This window comes from Mus caroli, chromosome 4 (assembly GCF_900094665.2).
Source record: "Mus caroli chromosome 4, CAROLI_EIJ_v1.1, whole genome shotgun sequence".
NCBI lineage: Eukaryota > Metazoa > Chordata > Mammalia > Rodentia > Muridae > Mus > Mus caroli.
The window spans coordinates 139,548,394-139,565,002 of record NC_034573.1 but is presented as its reverse complement, the minus strand read 5'-3'; the positions used below and the strand labels follow the sequence as shown (position 1 = coordinate 139,565,002).

The window sequence follows — 16,609 nt, the reverse complement described above, 5'->3', positions numbered from 1 at the left end:
CAGGCTTGCCTCGAACTCAGAAATCTGCCTGCCTCTGCCTCCCGAGTGCTGGGATTAAAGGCGTGCGCCACCACCGCCCGGCTTTTTTTTTTTTTTTTTTTTAAACAGCAGTTTCTAAACACAAGTTCCAGGCTAACCAATAACCAATAAGACCCTGTGTTGAAAACAAACAAACAAAAAACACCAAACAAACAAACAAACAAACAAAAAAACCAAAACCAAACCAAACCAAACCAAAAAAAAAAAAAACAAAACAAAAAACCCAAAACAAAAAACCCAAAACCCATAAAGAAAGACTAAAACCCTAAAGTACAGTGTTTGCTTTTAGATGGCTGAGAATGGCCAATCCTGGGGCGTGGCATCCCCATTCGGGTGTGAAATTCCACGCCTCTCTGTTCCCTACTCTCTCAGGCACTCCTGTGGGAAGCCTCTGGGATGTCATTGGCCATGATCAGCTGCGGGCTACCGCAGAATCCATTGGCTGGCTGGGGTGTGGGCAAACTCATCACACCTCAAAAGTCAGGAGCTTGATGTGACAGTGGTGTGGGGGAGACAGTCTGTTCACCCCTTTAAACCCAGTCAACCTTGAAGTGGGTCATGCCATCCCACAGAGGTTGCAGGGGCCATCTGCTCTCCTTGGGTGGCCCATGAGGCAGGCTGACTTGAGAGGATACAGTCTCTCACGTAACGGTCACGTATTGTACGTAAAACCAGCACCAGTACAACTTGCTGAAGCTTTGGTGGTTGAGTTTGATTTGATTTGATTACTTATTAGTTTTTGGATTTATTTATTTTCTGTGCATGTATGTATTTTGAGTACATATATGTGCAACATGTGTGTGAAGGAGGTGCCCACAGAGGCTAGAATTACAGGCAGTTGTGAGCCATCATGTGTGTGGGGGGGAGTGTGTGTGTGTGAGAGAGAGAAAGAGAGAGAAGGAGAGGGAGAGAGAGGAAGGAGGAGGAGGAGGAAGAGGAGGAGGAAGGGATATTTAGATTATAGCACCAGGCTAAGATCAGGTTTTTAACTCAGGTCTGACCCATAACACTCCCTGCTGTCTGGTATTAACAGCAGGTTCTTTCTGTTATTCCGTAAGTCACCTGCTCTCTAAGGACAGCTTTGTTTCCTGTGTTTAGCTTAATTTTTTGCTAGGTTCTTCTTCTTCTTCTTCTTCTTCTTCTTCTTCTTCTTCTTCTTCTTCTTCTTTTTATTTTATTTTATTTTTTAATCACCTCTCACTTGGTCCTCAGCGAAAATTAGGTCCAGAAACCCACCCCAGTGCCTTTTGGGGAGGAACTCGCATCATTATTCAGCAATTTATCCTGGCTTTTCCCTCAGTAGGAATCACAGCAGGCTCTTCCCCCAAACAGAGCACTTCTTCCATTCATAGCTGACAAGAAACTCAGGTTCACAGGCTCCCGGTGGGAACCTGAGCCTCCCCTGTGAATACCTGTGGAAGCTGTTTGAGTGAGCCATTGATCCTTGCTCCTGAGCCCAAGGTCACCCCCTTGTGCTGCTTGCTGTTCATGTCCTGGGCCAGGCAAAGAGCAGTGGATTGCTTAGCAGGTGTCTTCAAAGCCAGGCCTATTCCAGAGCCGCGTTCCTGGAAATACTAGTGGCGGGGGNGGGGGGGGGGGGGGGGGGTGGTGTTGGGTTTTGTTTTTGTTTTTTGGTAGAATCGTGACAAGATGAACAACGCCAACACAAGCATCATTTTCCCTGGCCTGCCCACCCACTTCCTTGCCCTGAGTCACAAACTCTGGGAGTCTCAATTAAGACAGACCTGTGGTCAGAGCTTAGGGACTTTTACCCCAGAGGAGAGGGAAACTTCAGGTCTTAATTAACTTGGCTTTTTTAACTACAGTTGAGTGACTTTTTGAATTAACCGGAGGGTGAGAATTCAAAGCTTAATGAAACTGTGTGAAGTGGAAGGAGAGAGAGAGTTTCTTGTAATTAGGTAAAAAGATCAAGAGAAGAGAGCAGCACCGGGTGGGCAGGCCCCCCTGGTCCCAGGTACTCAGAGAGCTGCTATAGCAGGATCAGGATTGCTGACACTCAGAAATTAAAAACCAGCCTGGAAAACGCTGCAAAGACCCTGTTTCTAAACAAACAAAACAATACAATACATCAAGGGCACAAAGCTATAGTGAGATTATGTGAATATATGTAAAAAAGCTTTTCCCTTTGCGGGGGGGGGGGGGGGGGGGGGGGGGCGGGGCGGGGCGAGAACCGGGGTTTTGTGTCACCTTGACACAAGGTAGAGTCATCAGAGAGGAAGGAGCTTCAGGTGAGGAAATGCCTCCATGAGATCCAGCTGTAGGGCTGTAACTGAATTAGTGATCAATGGGGGAGGGCCCTGCCCATGGTGGGTGGTGCCATCTCTGGGCTGGTGGTTCTGGGTTCTATAAGAAAGCAGGCTGAACTAGGCAGGGGAAGCAAGCCAGTACACTCCTCTGTGGTCTCAGCATCGCCGGCTCCTGCCTCCAGTTCCTGTCCTGGTTTCCTTCAGTGCTGGACTACAATGTAGAAGTGTAAGCTGAATAAACCCTTTCTTCCCTAATTTGTTTTTTTGGTGATGGTGTTTATTGCAGCAATAGAAACCCTGAGGCGAGCTGGTACCAGGAATGTGACAGACTTACCTTGTTGTTTTGAGGAGGACTGTGATAGGGCTTTGGAACGTTGAGCTAGGGAAGTCACTAGTGCAGATGATGGAGGCCTGGCTTGTGATGTTTCAGAGGGAAGCAAAGATCCCACCAGGCTTTTGTGTGAAGAATTTGTGATTCTGGGCATCTGGGGCTGAAAAATCACCTGTGTTTAACAAGATACCAGGACTTGTAAAGTGAAACCTTTGCTTTGCTGGGATACTCAGTGCTGGTCAGCTGAAGCTGAGAAATTAGCAGGGATTAAGAGACCAAGGACTGGAGAGATGGCTCAGCAGTTAAGAGCACTGACTGCTCTTCCAGAGGTCCTGGTTCAAATCCCAGCAACCACATGGTGGTTCACAACCATCCATAATGAGATCTGATGTCCTCTTCTGGGATGTCTGAAGACAGCTACAGTGTACTTACATTAAATACATAAATAAAATTTAAAAATTTAAAACAGAAGAAGAGACCAGCATCACTAAGGTAAAATCTTCTGGGAGGTGTTTCCTGAAAGTCAGCAAACAGAAGCTCTGCTCTAGAGGCTGGCAGCCTAACTTGGAGAGTAAGAATCCCCCAGGTGGTGCTAATTTTGAAGGTGTGAAGGGGTCCTGAAGAGCAACTGAGGCTCAGCACTGTGAAAGGCCTGGAGAGGCCATTGGTGAAGGTGCAGGATTGAAGGGGTCATACAGAGAAACTGAGGCTTGGCACTGGGAAGAGACCCTATGAGAGGCTATTGGTGAAACTGGAGCCCAGTTGCAGCATGGGACCACAGCAGTTTTGGAGATGCCAGTACCATGGGATGACCACCAAGAAAGAGCATCAGCAGCAGTGGAGTGAGCTGGAGCCTAGAAAATAAGCAGTGTGGGCTGTGGGGGTGGGGGTGCCAAGGGGAGGACTGGAGAAGTGACCCAAGCCCTTTGGAGGAGCCCAGAAGATGGTGACTGGATCCCTGACATTGGATGGTTGGAGATTGGTTTTGTTTTGATTTGATTGTGACTATGCCCTGATTTTTTTTCCCCTTTTAAAATAAGAAGGTATTTTACTGAAGCCTACAGTTGAAAGAATTAAATACAGTTGAATTAAAAAAAAAAAAAAATCTAGCCGGGCGTGGTGTTGCACGCCTTTAATCCCAGCACTTGGAAGGCAGAGGCAGGCGGATTTTTGAGTTTGAGGCCAGCCTGGTCTACAAAGTGAGTGCCAGGACAGCCAGGGCTATACAGAGAAACCCTGTCTCGAACAAAAACAAACAAACAGATTGGATATTGTTAAAGGGACTGAAATTTTAGAGTGTTTGATTTTGTAAAGACTAGGACTTTAAACTTTGGGATGAATAAGAAAGGAGGGGTTAGCCGGGCGTGGTGGCGCACGCCTTTGATCCCAGCACTCGGGAGGCAGAGGCAGGCGGATTTCTGAGTTCGAGGCCAGCCTGGTCTACAGAGTGAGTTCCAGGACAGCCAGGGCTACACAGAGAAACCCTGTCTCAAAAAACCAAATCAAACCAAACCAAACAAACAAACAAAAAAAAGAGAGCAGGTTGAGCAAGCCTGGGAGAGCAAGCCAGTAAGCAGCCCCCTTCCCTGCCTCTGCATTGGCTCCTGCCTCCAGGGTCCTGCCCTGTCTGAGTTTCTGTCCTGACTTTTTTTTTTTTAAAGATTTATTTATTAGTATAAGTTCACTGTAGCTGTCTTCAAACGCACCAGAAGAGGGTATCAGATCTCATTATGGGTGGTTGTGAGCCACCATGTGGTTGCTAGGATTTGAACTCAGGACCTTCGGAAGAGCAGTCAGTGCTCTTACCCACTGAACCATCTCACCAGCCCCCTGTCCTGACTTTTTAATGACAGACTACAGTGTAGAAGTGTAAACTGAGTAAGCCCTTTCTTCACTAACTTGGTTTTGGTCATGGTGTTCCATTGCAGCAAGAGAAGCCATGACTTTGCTGATTAGAATTTATAGCACACATTTAACAGGTTTTATGGTAGCTGTATCTGCTTCCCTTTGTCCTGCCCCTGACTTTAGTCCTGTGGTGCTGTCATTCTGTTGCTGTGACCAACACCATGACCAAAAACCACTTAAGGAAAGAATGGGCTTCCTTCATCTTCGAGGCTGAAGTCTGTGGCGGTTTGAGTAAGAATGGCCCCCGGAGGCGCATTGGTTACCAGGGAGTGGCATTGTTGGCAAGTCTGTTAGTCAGGGTTCTCTAGATTAACAGAATTTATAGAATATATATGTATATATATGTGTGTGTGTGTGTGTATATGTATATATATGTATGTGTGTGTATGTGTATATATGCATATGTGTATATATACAAACATATACATATGTGTGTATATATATACACATATATACATATATATATATATATATATATATATATATATATATATATAGTTTATTAAAGTGACTTATGGGCTTTATAGTACTCCAGCTAACCCAACAATGGTTGGCTGTGAACAGAAAGTCTAACAATCCAGTAGTTGTTGCTCAGTCCACAAGGCTGATGTCTCGCTAGTTTTCAGCACATGCTGGAATCCCAAAGAAGTAGGCTCTGATTCAGTGGATCTCAACCTGTAGGTTGTAACCCTTTGGTTGATCAAATGACCCTTTCACAGGGGTCACCTAAGACCACTGGAAAACAAATATTTACATTACTATTCATAACAGTAGCAAAATTTCAGTTATGAAGTAGCCACAAAGGAAAAAAATAAATTTTACGGTTGAGGGTCAGCACAACGTGAGAAACTGTGTTAGGGAGGTTGAGAACCTCCGCTCTAACTTGAAGCGAATGGACTGTGAAGGAATGGATATTCTAGCAAGACGAGAACAAGCGGGCAAAGAAACGTCTTTCTTCCATGTCCTTACATAGGCTTCCAGCAGAAGGTGTGCCCCAGATTAAAGGTGTGTCTTCAGCTGCAGATGCAGTCAAGCTGACAACCAAGAAGAGTCATCACATAGTCCCTCCCTGAGGGGAGGTCAAGGCAGGAAGTAAGGCAAGAACCATGGGAAAATGCTACTAGCTGTTTTCCCCTCTCTGGTTTGATTACTCACAGGCCTATGCCTAGCTAATTTCCTAATACAGCCCAAGGGCTACCTGCCTAGGGAATGGTGCCGCCTGTACTGGGCTGGGCACCATCTAGAAAATCCACCATGCACATATCTACCCTCTTCTCAGGTGACCCTAGGCTGTGTCAGGTTGACAAAGCTAAAGAGGATAAATAGCCTCTCCTCTCATCTTATCCTCTTATAGAGCACACCTAGGAATGCAGATGATGCTTTGAGCAGGCTGGATTCCCCCGGGGAATGCAGGGAGGAGAACAGACAGCCTGCTGAGAGAGAGGTTAGATTGTGTCATAGTTTGGTGACCTGGAAGTGTCAGGACAGAGACCAGGCGGAGTGATGGATGGGGCAGATAAACTTCTTGAGGGGAACAAGGGCTCCCACGAGTGGGAGTATTTGATTTCCTGTTCTTAGACTGGGATATTTATGGAGAAGTGGCTCCTTTCGGCGGTAGCAAACAGGGGAGGAACTGAATTTCTTGTTTACACTTGAGTTTTGACGGTAGTGAAACTCCTAGATGTGTGTGTGTGTGTGTGAGTCAGAGGTTAACAATGGATATCTTCCACATCTTTCAAGTTTTATACGCATGTACTTCTGAACCTGGCTTCTCTCCAAACATTGTTTGTCTTTCAACTTTATTGTATTATTGTTGTTGGGAGCCAGGCACGTGCCACTATGCACGTGTGGAGGTCACAGAACCACTTTGTAAAGTTGGCTTTCTCCTTCCACCATTACAAGGGCCCCAGGACAAACAGGGTGTCGGGCTTGCAAGGCAACCACCTTTACCCATTGAGCCATCTCTCTGGACTTGGACTTTTTCATTTTTTTTAATTGCTCCTATCTTTCCTTTATTTGCCAGCATAGCTTGAACACTTGTGTGTGTGTGTGTGTGATACAGGTATGTCACCTTTCTGTGGGTTTTGCTGTTTCAAAGAAATCCTGTATTTTCCTCCAATTAGTACCTTACTGCCCAAACTAGTCTCTGGCTTCCATTGTTAAAGGACATCTTGTCTTTGAGATTAACATTCACTCAGACCTGTGCTTTGGTGGGGGAGCTGAATTGGGGAGAGGACTTGGCTCCTGTGGGGGTGGGGGCCTCCTTCCCTCCCTGTCTACTTGTTCAAGATAGAGCGCTGACTTTTCTTAGTCTGGGTGGCCTAGGCTCCAAGGGTGTGGGAGGGGGGCTAGGACTTCAGGTTACCCACACCCAGTGGTCCTGGTTCCAAAGATCCTGAGGTTGGCTTGTGAATAGCACAGCTGGATGCTTGAGGCCTCAGTCTGTGCCTTCCCTGTTTATGTTAATATTGCCCAGGGAGATGTCTTGTTTTTATTGTTTGTTGTTTTGAGACTAGGTTTCACTGTGTAGTTCTGGCTGTATTGGAACTCCCTGAGTTGGCCAGGCTGGTCTCAAACTCACAGAGATCCACCTGCCTCTGCCTCCCTGCTCGAGTGCTGGGATTAATAGCCTGACATCATGAGGCCCAGCCTGTGATATCTTTTTCTTTTTTTCTTTTTTTTTTTATTCAAATTTGTTGTATTTATTTTTTTTAATTTTTTAATATTTTTATTACATATTTTCCTCAATTACATTTCCAATGCTATCCCAAAAGTCCCCCATAGCGCCCCCCACTTCCTTACCCACCCATTCCCATTCTTTTGGCCCTGGCATTCCCCTATATTGGGGCATATAAAGTTTGCAAGTCCAATGGGCCTCTCTTTCCATTGATGACCGACTAGGCCATCTTTCGATACATATGCAGCTAGAGACAAGAGCTCCGGGGTTCTGGTTAGTACATCATGTTGTTCCAACAATAGGGTTGCAGATCCCTTTAGCTCCTTGGGTACTTTCTCTAGCTTCTCCATTGGGAGCCCTGTGATACATCCAATAGCTGTCTGTGAACATCCACTCCTGTGTTTGCTAGGCCCCGGCATCATCTCACAAGAGACAGCTATATTTGGGTCCTTTCAGCAAAATCTTGCTAGTGTATGCAATGGTGTCAGCGTTTAGAAGCTGATTATGGGATGGATCCCTGGATACGGCAGTCTCTAAATGGTCCATCCTTTCATCACAGCTACGAACTTTGTCTCTGTAACTCCTTCCCTGGGTGTTTTGTTCCCAATTCTAAGAAGGGGCACAGTGTCCACACTTTGGTCTTCATTCTTCTTGAGTTTCATGCGTTTAGCAAATTGTATCTTATATCTTGGGTATCCTAAGTTTTGGGCTAATATCCACTTATCAGTGAATACATATTGTGTGAGTTCTTTTGTGATTGTGTTACTTCACTCAAGATGATGCCCTCCAGGTCCATCCATTTGGCTAGGAATTTCATAAATTCATTCTTTTTAATAGCTGAGTAGTACTCCATTGTGTAAATGTACCATAATTTCTGTATCCATTCCTCTGTTGAGGGACATCTGGGTTCTTTCCAGCTTCTGGCTATTATAAATAGGGCTGCTATGAACATAGTGGAGCATGTGTCCTTTTTACAGGTTGGGACATCTTCTGGATATATGCCCAGGAGAGGTATTGCTGGATCCTCCGGTAGTACTATGTCCAATTTTCTGAGGAACCGCCAGACTGATTTCCAGAGTGGTTGTACAAGCTTGCAATCCCACCAACAATGGAGGAGTGTTCCTCTTTCTCCACATCCTCGCCAGCATCTGCTGTCACCTGAATTTTTGATCTTAGCCATTCTGACTGGTGTGAGGTGGAATCTCAGGGTTGTTTTGATTTGCATTTCCCTGATGATTAAGGATGTTGAACATTTTTTCAGGTGCTTCTCTGCCATTCGGTATTCCTCAGGTGAGAATTCTTTGTTCAGTTCTGAGCCCCATTTTTTAATGGGGTTATTTGACTTTCTGGAGTCCACCTTCTTGAGTTCTTTATATATATTGGATATTAGTCCCTTATCTGATTTAGGATAGGTGAAGATCCTTTCCCAATCTGTTGGTGGTTTTTTTGTCTTATTGATGGTGTCTTTAGCCTTGCAGAAGCTTTGNAGTTTCATGAGGTCCCACTTGTCAATTCTCGATCTTACAGCACAAGCCATTACTGTTCTATTCAGGAATTTTTCCCCTGTGCCCATATCTTCAAGGCTTTTCCCCACTTTCTCCTCTATAAGTTTCACTGTCTCTGGTTTTATGTGAAGTTCCTTGATCCACTTAGACTTGACCTTAGTACCTTTTTCTTTTTTTAAGACATCTAGATATGGCAGATCCAGACATGGAACTGGAAACAAATTACATCCTGTCCTGCCTAACTCTCTTCCTAGGGTGCTCCAGCACCAAGGCTCCAGGCAGAGCTGCTGGGGGCCGTGGGAAGCTCCTGGCCTGGGCTTTGTGAGTCTTGCTTGGGGACCTCCCACATCCTGGCCCTTTCAGCAGCCTGGTCCTCCCATGCTGGGCTTAGTGATTCCTGGGAACTTCTGGCCAGCTTTTGTCCTTTTCCCTCATTGCTAACTCTAGGATGTTCCTAGGACTCTCAGTCATGAGGGCCAGTGGGGAGAGGATTGGCCTCCTCTGGGGCAGCTTGAGCAGCGCCATTTTCCACAAATGTTTAAATCTAAGAACATTGCAAGAGGACAGGACAAACAAGTGGTTCTTGAGACCAGCGCAAAATCAAACTGGTTCCACGCTAGCTCTGCTATCAATGAATTGCTGAATGTTTTCCCAGGGGGCCAAATTCTGGTTAATTTTCTTTCTTTCTTTCTTTTTTTTTTTTTTAAGATTTATTATTATATCTAAGTACACTGTAGTTGTCTTCAGACACACCAGAAAAGGGCGTTGGATCCCATTACAATTGGTTGTGAGTCACCATGTCGTTGCTGGGATTTGACTCAGGACCTTTGGAAGAGCAGTCAGTGCTCTTAACCACTGAGCCATCTCTCCAGCCCCCCTGGTTAATTTTTGTTTTGTTTTGTTTTTTTCACCCTCAACTTGACACTACTCAGAGTTATCTGGGAAGGGGAACCACCATTGAGAAAATACTCCTCACATATTGCCAGTAGTCTGTGGAGGTATTTTCTTGATTTATGATTGATGGGGCCCAGCTCAGTAGGGATGGTGACACCCTTGGGTAGGTGGTTCCAGGCGGTCCTGAGAAAACAGGCTGAGTTAGCCAGTAAGAGCATTTCTCTGTGGCCTCTGCTTCTGTGCCTGCCTCTAGGTTCCTGCCTTGGTTTCCCTTAATGGACTGTAACCAGGCATATGTAAGCCAAATAAACCCTCTCCCCAAATTGCTTTTTGTCATGGTGTTTTATCAGAGCAATTGAAAGCAAAGTAAGACAGAGAGAAGCTGGATAGATGACTAGATCTCGCTTTATAAATAGTGCTTAGTATCCGCTGGTTTTTAAGAGATCCAGGACTAGACTGCGTTTGTTTGTCATCCTGAATCACTCGGCAGTTCTGAGACTCCAGGATGGGGAGATGGGGAGAACCCTTAAGGCTCCGGCCTTAGCCCCTGGCTAAAATGTGTCTATCTCCTAGCGCCCCGCGGCTATTCCTCCTGCCCCGCTGTGCCAGAACCTGGGGTATTAAGAGGAGTGGACAGTGCAGTGGTGAGGCGGGCTCTGCTCCCGCCCCATTCCTGGGTTGCTCCGCCTCCGACCGCGCCCCGCCTCGCCCCACCCGGCCGCCCTCTCTTGCCCGTTGTTCAGCCCCGCCCCGAGCCGCGCCCCTCCGCCGATGCTCGATGCTCGCTCGCGCACCGCCACCTCAAGCGGGGCCTGCCCTCAGGCCCGGCCGGCAGCAGGGAGGCTGGCGCCCTCCGGCCACTTCGGGACCCTCCCGCCGTGTCCCCTGGGCAACTGTCTCCAGGGAGACGGAGCCCGCCCCTGCCACGGACACCGGGTATGAAACCCACCTGTGCGGGAGTCTGTGGGGTCCCTGTGTCTCCCCTAACTGGCCAGATGCTCTGCCCCGCCTAACACCGGGCTTTGTCGGCCTGGGTTTGGGTGGACAGGGTGGGAGGGAGTTCATTAGGGTTCCAGGGTGGCGGAGCATCCAGAGGCGATAGCACCCCACTGGAGAGGCCGATTCATACACAGGGTCGAGCCTGCCTGGGATTCCCTAGTGTGTGTGTGTGTGATGGGGGAAGTGCTGAGTTGCATCTTTTTGTGACACTCTAAGGATGAAATCTGGGTGTGTCTCCTGCCGCCCTTGATGCCAGACCCTCAGTGGGCTCCCAAGGAGGACGTGCTTTGCTTAGGAGGACGAGCTGTTTACTTCTCTGGAACCGAAGCAGTTCGGTGCGCGCTCCCCCGTCCACCCCCTCCCCCTGTCCCCGATTCCCTTACCCATCAGTCGGCTCGCTCCCGCTCCATCCCTAGCTTTGCCCTTGAACCAAGAGGGGCTAACCGAAGTCATACCCAGGCTCGGAGGTCGACCCTACCAGTCTTCCGTCATGGGACTTAGCCCTGCCTGACTAATCCCGGGTGCATTTTTTCCTGGCTCCTTATCTCCCATCCTGAATTCCTGAGGATGCAATCTTCTGGGCTCCATCATGCTTTCTGCTTTGTCTATCCCCTTTTCAAAGCGCTTTCTTTCGGCACTTAACTTCTTGTTTGCCTGGCTCTGTCCTGCAGCCGTTTGCCTTGCTTTCTTAGTATTGTTATTTTCACTGGACAGCGTGTAAGTTATTTCCTTTAGTCCTTGACCCAAGCCTCGGGTGGCTCTGCTGATACTTTTCTTGGAAAGCCCTAGTGGTCCTCCCTGGTTGCTAAACCAAAGGGTGTATCCACACCCACCTGCCCAGGCTCCTGCTGCAGGGTTGCAAAGCTTTTGCTTTTAGGGTCTGGTCTGGCGGGTTAGAGGAATTCAGCTTGGACCCAGGGAAATGTGTGTCTATAGTATACACTTTCCAGGGGACTCCTGAGGGCTTTGCTTTTGTCTCACGGAGAAGCCAGTAGTTAATGGATTACCTTGTGCGTCTTCAGCAGCCTCTCCTACTCAACCTAACAGAATCAAGGCTCAAGTCACCCCACCGTACAGGAGTGGGGTGTCCGTTATTTCTCTCTTAGGGAGTAGGTTATTTCTAGGTGTGCCCAAGGTGGAGAGGAAACACCGCTCTTCTCACAGCTGACCTTCTCATCTCTAACCCAACAGTTGAATTTCCCTTAGCCTTGGCTTTGGGGAATGAAGATCTAAAGTGCAGGAGGATCTGAGCCATGCCTAAGTCTGAATTCCATTCTACTTTTACCTTTTCAGCCACGCAATGGAATTCAAACTTAGGCATGGCTCAGATCAACTAACTGTACTTTGACAAAACCAACCAGCAGCCATAAAAGACCATCTGTGGGCACCCCTGCGTCAGGCCTGGGGGTACCCCTGTGGTGTATACTTGTACGCTACCAACGGGAACTGGGCTGGGGTTGACACAGGTAGCAAGAAAGGCCGACCCAGCAAAGTGGGATTGTCTTACAAGAAGGGAATCTGAGATGAAATGGCCCATCCTTCAGTGCTGGGGGCTTTTTGCATGTTAGGCTGGCACAGCCACTGAGCCTTGACACCCCCTGCCCTGAGATTTATCATCAGCATGTACTAGATTCTGAAATTCTGTGTTTAAAGTGTTCTCTCCTCTTTCCTTTCTTTCAGACATATAAGGAGCTGAGAGCCAGGCAGAAGTGGGATGAAGCCTGCTGATGCCAAAGCACCTTTAATCTCCCAGGCAGAGGGGCCTTGGCTGGCAGTCCTTCTTGGCTCATCCCAAACAGGTAGGTTGGGGGAATGGAGAGATATGTCGAGGAAGGGAGAGATAACTGTGTTACAGATAGGAATTTTGAAGAAAATCTACCATCTCTGACTTGTCCATGGGATGAGTGTTCTCAGGGGAAGAGAGTTGGGGCTGGGATATAGCTGGGTGGTGGTATAAAGTAGGGACTTCTGTGTCTACAGAGACTGGGACAGTCACAAAGCCAAGGGAGGATGCTCTTCTGAGTCTCTGGGCCATTGCTGTACATTTGGATGCTAGGTCTCCAGTTGGTGGGACCGTTTAGGAAGGGTTAGGAGGTGTGATCTTGTTGGAAGAATGTGTCACTCGGGGAGCTGAGGTTCCAAAAGACTCAGGGCCATTTCTAGTGTCCCTTTCCACTGCTTCATGGTTATATATTAAGATGTATGCCCTCAGCTTCTCCAGTACCACGTTGCCTGCCTGCTACCATGTTCCCCACCATCAAGGTCATGGACTCTAACCCTCTGAAATAGTGAGCCCCAAATAAACTCTTCTATAACGTCTTGCCACAGCGATAGTAAAGTACCAAGGCAACTCCCATCCAGGCAGTCAGCAGCTGGGTGGGTATTGAGCTGTGGGGTGGGTAAGTCTGGGATCCCCTTGCAGCTTTTGTGGGTGCATGGAGAACACTCTGTCTGAGCAGCTGTTGTCTTTTCAGGTAGAACAGGGCAGGGCCAGTGTCATCTGTGAAGTTTTCCCAGCCTCTCTCTTATCATCTCTAGGTCTTGGTGCTTGCTAAACCTCTTGGTTGTAGATCTCTTTCAAGATAAAAATATTAAGCGGGCTGGAGAGATGGCTCAGTGGTTAAGAGCACCAACTGCTCTTCCGAAGGTCCTGAGTTCAAATCCCAGCAACCACATGGTGGCTCACAACCATCCGTAACAAAAATCTGATACCCTCTTCTGGTGCATCTGAAGACAGCTACAATGTACTTAGATATAATAATAAATAATTCTTAGCCAGGCGTGGTGGCGCACGCCTTTAATCCCAGCACTCGGGAGGCAGAGGCAGGTGGATTTCTGAGTTCGAGGCCAGCCTGGTCTACANAGTGAGTTCCAGGACAGCCAGAGCTATACAGAGAAACCCTGTCTCGAAAAACAAAAACAAAAACAAAAACAAAAAACAAAACAAAAATAAATAAATAAATAAATAAATAATTCTTTAAAAAAATTAATCACATTTTTTTCATTTTTTTTTCTTCCTCTTCTTTCCCTTCCTCTTCCTCGGCTCTTCCTCTTCTTTAGTTTTTCAAAATAAGGTTTCTCTGTGTAGTTCTGGCTGCCTTGGAACTCCCTTTGTAGACCAGGCTAGCCTCAAACTCACGGAGCTCTACCTTCCTCTGCCTCCTGCGTGCTGACATTAAAGGTGTGTGCCATCACCACTCAGCTTTAAGCGAAGTGTTAATGTTGGAAATAGGTAGAAACAGAACTCTTCATGATGGAAACTTAGCCTTACAATTTGCCTTACATTTCTTACATTTATTATTGTTGTGTGTGTTCAAACACACTTATGCTGTGTTAGTGTATGTAGACAGAGGTCAGAGGACAATTTTGTGGAGTTGTTTTTCATTTCCTCCTTATGTGGATTGAGAGGAGTGAACTCGGGTCGCCAGCCTTACACAGCAAACACTTTTACACATCTCTGTGGCTCTGGAAATACCCTTTAATGATAACTTTAGCCTTTATTCATAAGGAATTTGGATTTTTTAAAAAAGATTTATTTATTATATGTAAGTACACTGTAGCTGTCTTCAGATACACTAGAAGAGGGCATCAGATCTCATTACGGATGGTTGTGAGCCACCGTGCGGTTGCTGGGATTTGAACTCATGACCTTTGTAAGAGCAGTCAGTGCTCTTACCCACTGAGCCATCTCTCCAGCCCGGAATTTGGATTTTTTAAAAAACTATTTATTTTTATTTCATGTGTATGAGTGTTTGGCCGCATATATGTATGTGCACCATGTGCTTGCAAATGCATGGGGAGGTCAGAAGAGGGCAGTGGATTCCCTGAAACTGGAGTTGTTCATCTGGGAACTCTACAGTCATTAACTTACAGCAGCTGTGGATGCCCCCAAGAATGAGCCTGACCGTGGTTAAGCATGGCTGGGGGAGAGGCTCAGGGCTTCTGCCTCTCACTGTTGGACTCTTTGCTTCTGATAGATCTAGGGAGGGACCACCAGACTCCAAGGTGTAGTATGGTCCTGGTTAAATTAAATGGGTCAGGACACAAAACCGAGTCATGAATCAGGGGAAAGGTCTGGCAGGGAGGAAGAGAGTTGATAGAAATTGGAGGGAGATTTTAAAAAGTTGACGGATGGGTGAGAAGGAACCTAGATGCCTGCACGCAGAATGATGGACACTTGGTGGCTCGGCTTCCACGCAGTCACCAGGCAGGGCCTTGCAAAGCTCCTCTCCAAGGAAACTGATCTCAAAAGAGCATCCACCATCAGTCCTGACACTGATTGCTGGCTTGTGTAGCCCTGTACAGAGCCCTTCCAGTGTGCAAATGGGGTTAGTGGCTGTGGTGGTGTGACTCTGAAATGTCGCACTCGGTATTGTGTTTCAAATGTTTGTCCCCAAGTGGTGGTACACTTCTGGGAGGCTGCTGAAGCTTTGGTAAAGTAAGGCGTGGCGAGCAGAAGTAGGTCATTAGGGGTGAGGGTGGTACCCCTGAGTTTTGCTGTGCTGTCTGCTGCTTGGTCAGCCGTGATATGAACAGCCTCTGCTACAGACCCCTGCAAGCCATGAACTAGCTGATCATGACCATGCTTGCCTGGCAGTGGTGGACTGAGACCCCCTGAAACTGTGAGCCAAAATAAGTCTCTCCTTCCTAAGTCATTTCTATGAGTTATTTTGTTACAGGGAAGTAGAAGTAGCTGACACAGTGCCCTGACATTCATTTGACCCGGAAGCCCTGGGTGGTCTTACATAGTTAGGGTCTTAGTAGGAATGACCCCGACAGGCAGAAAAAGGAAACCAGAAGTTGCCACATTTGTTTTTGGTTTCTGGGTTTGTTGTTGTTGTTGTGTTTGTTTGTTTTTCGAGACAGGGTTTCTCTGTGTAGCCCTGGCTGTCCTGGAACTCACTCTGTAGCCCAGGCTGGCCTCGAACTCAGAAATCCGCCTGCCTCTGCCTCCCAAGTGCTAGGACTAAAGGCGTGCGCCACCACTGCCCTGCACCACATTTGTTTTTAAAGGAGAGACAAAATGTGCTTGCACATTAAAACTAAGTTAACAGGGCCTGAGATATAGTTCAGTTGGCAGAGTACTTGCCTAGCATGCACAAAGCCCTGGTTCAACCCCCATCACTGCGTAAGGAAGGGGTGTGTGTGGGGGCGGGGGGCTCCCGGAACTTGGGAGGCAGGAGGATCAGAAGTTGAAGGTCATTCTTAGCCACACAGTGAGTTCAAGGTTACCTGAGATTCTGTCTCAAACAAACCCCAGTGGGATCAGAAATAATGGTTTTCTTTTAAAGATTATTATTTTTATTTTAAAGACAGGGGCTCTGGTTGGTTGTCTTGGAACTCTCTATGCAGTCTAAGATAGCCTCAAACTCACAGAGATCCACACACCTCCCAAGTGCTGGAATTAAGGCATGCACAGCCACTGCTTGGCTTTGTTATTATTTTTAGATTTTGTGTGTGTGTGTGTGTGTGTGCGCACACATGTGTGCGTGTGTATACATGAGTGTGATGTCCTTTGATCCAGGTCGGAAGCTTCAGATCCTATGGGTCTGGAGTTAAGGTAAAATATGTGTTCTGGAAGCCAAACTCTGCTCCTTTGCAAGAGCAGCGAGTACTCTAACCACTGGGCTATCTCTCTAGTCTCTGGTTTGGGTTTCTTGAAAGAGGGTCTGGCTGGTCTAGGAATCTTTATGTATATCAGTTAGCCTTGAACTTGGGACAGTCCTCCTACCTCTGTTTCTGGAGGGCTAGGATTTGCAGCTGTGCATCTCTGTGCATAGGTGTCTCACAATATAGCCTAGGCTGGCCTTGAACTCATGAACTTCCTACTTCTGCCTCTTTGGTGTTAGGGTTATAGGTATGTAAATTTTCAAAAATATGACACAGACCTTTTTTTTTTTTTTTTTTTTTTTTTTTTTTTTTTTTTTTTTTTTACATTTCAAATGTTATCCCAAAAGCCCCTTAAGTTGCCATCCCAACCTTAATCGCAACA

General features: G+C 47.0%; 1 protein-coding gene across 4 annotated transcripts in view; it reads left to right on the top strand.

Moving 5' to 3' along the window:
* Pik3cd (phosphatidylinositol-4,5-bisphosphate 3-kinase catalytic subunit delta) overlaps positions 1-16,609 on the top strand; it is a 52,297-nt gene that overhangs the window by 14,136 nt on the left and 21,552 nt on the right. For 2 of the 4 annotated variants that reach the window (XM_021159325.2, XM_029476411.1), the window contains exon 3: positions 12,298-12,416. The gene's annotated coding sequence lies outside the window, so the exon portion shown is untranslated. Of the gene's footprint in view, positions 1-10,435; positions 10,555-10,833; positions 10,953-12,297; positions 12,417-16,609 lie in introns of those variants that run through there. The other 2 variants (XM_021159320.2, XM_021159321.2) reach the window with 2 other exon arrangements.